Genomic DNA, 3,180 nt, shown 5'->3' on the forward strand with positions numbered 1-3,180 from the left:
ATAGGGCACTTCCCCATTCGATATGTGCACATGTATGGATGTAATCATGCTAAATGAAGCAAAATAAGCAACTAAATGTGTTTTTTTGTTTTCTTGTCACTAGTTTGAAAGAAGACATGTAAAGGGGCAACATTATACAAAAATCTCAAAATTGCCCCAAAATCAGGAAAATTGTATTTTAGGTGGGTGGTCTCCCCTTAAAAGACACACTTAGGGACATTATCCGTGATATCTTCGTCTACGAAACTGTACTAATCAAGACCGTGCACCTGCTGAGATTATTTTTAAAGTTGGAACCTTACTCGCACCCACTATAATTCAACGGTCTCATTCGAAAATGTAAATAAAGTGCTAATTTACTACAGGAAAAAAGGTACATAATATATATTATAGCCATAAGTATATATTATGTATTGTATCAGCAAAAGTCCAAAACAAATGCTGCAACCAGGAGTTGAGCCAGCAATCATTGCAGTCACAGGAAAGTGCTCTCACCACTATCTAACAGTTGGAGTTAAGGTTCGTTTTAACGGTTATGGTTAAGACATAAAGTTAGGGTTAAGATTAGGGTTCGATCCTCAGCAATGGAAAGTTAAACATTCTTGAATATTTGGCGGAGCTGAGCGATCATGGAGTAGACGTGTTTCACAGGAGCTCCCTTCTACCGTGCTGAATATACGTTTCTCCCCATTAGTCTTTATTTTATTTTTATTTGTTTTTTATCTGTTTGCTAGGTCGTCGTGTGTAGTATACATTCACCAACTTTTTTCGACTTTCTACGATGGCGGGGGTGGAAACCAGAGCCATGAAAGAATTAGGCACGACACCGACACCGCCGAGCATGGCCGCACCGTCTCCCGCTGTCGGGGAGTTAAGCGAAGCTGTACTCTTGGTCATGACCAAGCTACACGCAGACTCTGAGACACGCATCGCTGAAGCACAGAAGAAAGTACACGCAGAATCTGAGGCACGCATCGCTGAAGCACAGAAGAAAGTGTTGGCGGATTTCTGTATCAGCCTCCGTCGTGAGATATCAGAAGAAATACGGCTGGCGGTAGTCCCGCTGACAGACAAGATGGAGACGATTCACGCTGCCTCATCGGCTAATGCTAACGAACTAGCCATGCTAACGACGGAGGTATCATCACAGTGTGAGAAGATGGCGGGTCTTGAATCCGCCCTGCTGGCTAGGCAGGCTGAAGTCAACAAACTACAGTCGGCGATGGAGGAGATGCAGTCCCGGGATAGACGCCACAACGTCAGGATTGTTGGAGTACCGGAGACCAGCGGTGAAGACCGTCTCTCTGAGACCATGCCCGAACTGCTGCAGAAGATACTAGGGACGGACGTCCTCCCCTCGCCTCCTATCTGTGAGTCGGCCTACAGAGCGGGCAGGTTTTCTCCCGGCGTGAACAAAGAACCGAGGCCCATCATAGTCAAGCTGAACAGACTCCAACAGAGAGAAATCATCATGCGGTCGGCTCGTACCAGAAGGGGTACTCTGAGGATTGGCGATCACAAAGTGGCCATTTTCGAGGACTTTACACCGGAGGTTCAAGCTCAGAGAGCCGAGTACAAGGTGGTCCTGACTAAGCTATGGAAACTAGGCCTGAGGCCCACGTTATTCGCTCCCGCGAAACTATCTGTGTTGGAGAAGGTCGGTGGTCAGCGTTTGTTTTGGTCGTTGGCTAAAGCGAAGGAATATCTCGCGGAGACACCCGAGTCTGTTGCTTGATATCTATGGAGGGTGAGTGACTTGGCGGTTTGGGCCTATATACATTGATTAGGTCGACTATTCACAAACACTTGCTGTCATGCCCAGACATGCTAACTGTCCTCTGCCCATCCAACTAGCGGGGCTTCCCAATGACTTCTGTTACTTGCTAAAGCTGACCTCATGGTCGTACTTGTGTATCGCCTCTTTGGAAGCTAACGAGCTAGCTGAACAATGTACATAGTAGGCTAACGTGCTATCCGGATTCGTCACTAGCTTACGCGCTAGCCTCGGGCTAGCCAGCGGGCTTCGACTATGGTCTGCGCTGAGACATTCGTTAATGGTTACGTATTTTGGTTGCTGTTGCTGCTCAAAGGGACATTGGTTTGCACAGTTCAAGAGTGACCGAGTCCCTAACTAACTTCTGGTATGCTTTTTATTTTTATATCCAGGTTGTTTTGAGCTTTGGTGATCCAAAGTAGATGCCAAGGTCGGTTGAATATGCATATACAATATTTGATAACAGGTTGGGTCGGGTATGGCTTGCACTTCATGGCTATATGGTTATATGGCTTGCACTCTAGCCATTACCCTCTCTTTCTTTCTTTTTTCTTTCCTATTGTCGATGTCATCTATATGCGCGATTTAAATGTGATCCGGTTCTAACTTGGACTAACTGCTGACTCGCCTTAATTTTGTTTTGAATTTTCCGTGAGGCACTTATGCTATAAAGTTGATACATTAATATGCAGACTCCAAGGTAGATGGTTACAGGTTGATGCTGAGTAATTATATAATAATTATCGTCGCTGTTTTAATGGCATTTGAATGAGCAATTTAACTGTGATCCGATCCTACCTTGGACTAACTGCTAATCCTTAAATGTGTTTTGAATTTTCCGTGATCCACTTATGCTATAACGTTGCGACATTAATATGCAGACTCCAAGGTAGTTGGTTACAGGGTTGATGCTGAGTAATTATATAATAATTAGTGTCGCTGTTTTAAGGGCATTTGAATGAGCAATTTAACTGTGATTCGATCCTACCTTGGACTAACTGCTCCGACCGATATCTTTATTGAAACAATGTATGATGACAGGTGGTGTCAGGTGTTGCCTATTACCATCCCCGGATTGATTAATGAATGATTGTGTTTAATTCTATTCTTACATAGGTTAGGTCATTCAGCCGTTGTGCCTGATCAGAGGGACGGCTAAAGGGGTGCACTTTGACCATAACCTTTTTTTTCCCTTCCTCCTTTTTTTTTGGTCATTGTTTAATTGACACTGTTCACACAATTTTGCACAATTAACCTGTGACCCGAACCTGCCCTAGACTATCGGCTGGGATGCTTTAATTTAATTTTGTATTGAATTTTCCTATACCTTTTTTGGGCTATAACAATGTGATGTTGAAGCGCAGATTCGGAAATAGAGGGCTGCAGGTTGATGCAGAGTTATTATT

This window comes from Notolepis coatsorum (assembly GCF_963971535.1).
Source record: "Notolepis coatsorum genome assembly, contig: SUPER_10_unloc_1, whole genome shotgun sequence".
Lineage (NCBI taxonomy): Eukaryota > Metazoa > Chordata > Actinopteri > Aulopiformes > Paralepididae > Notolepis > Notolepis coatsorum.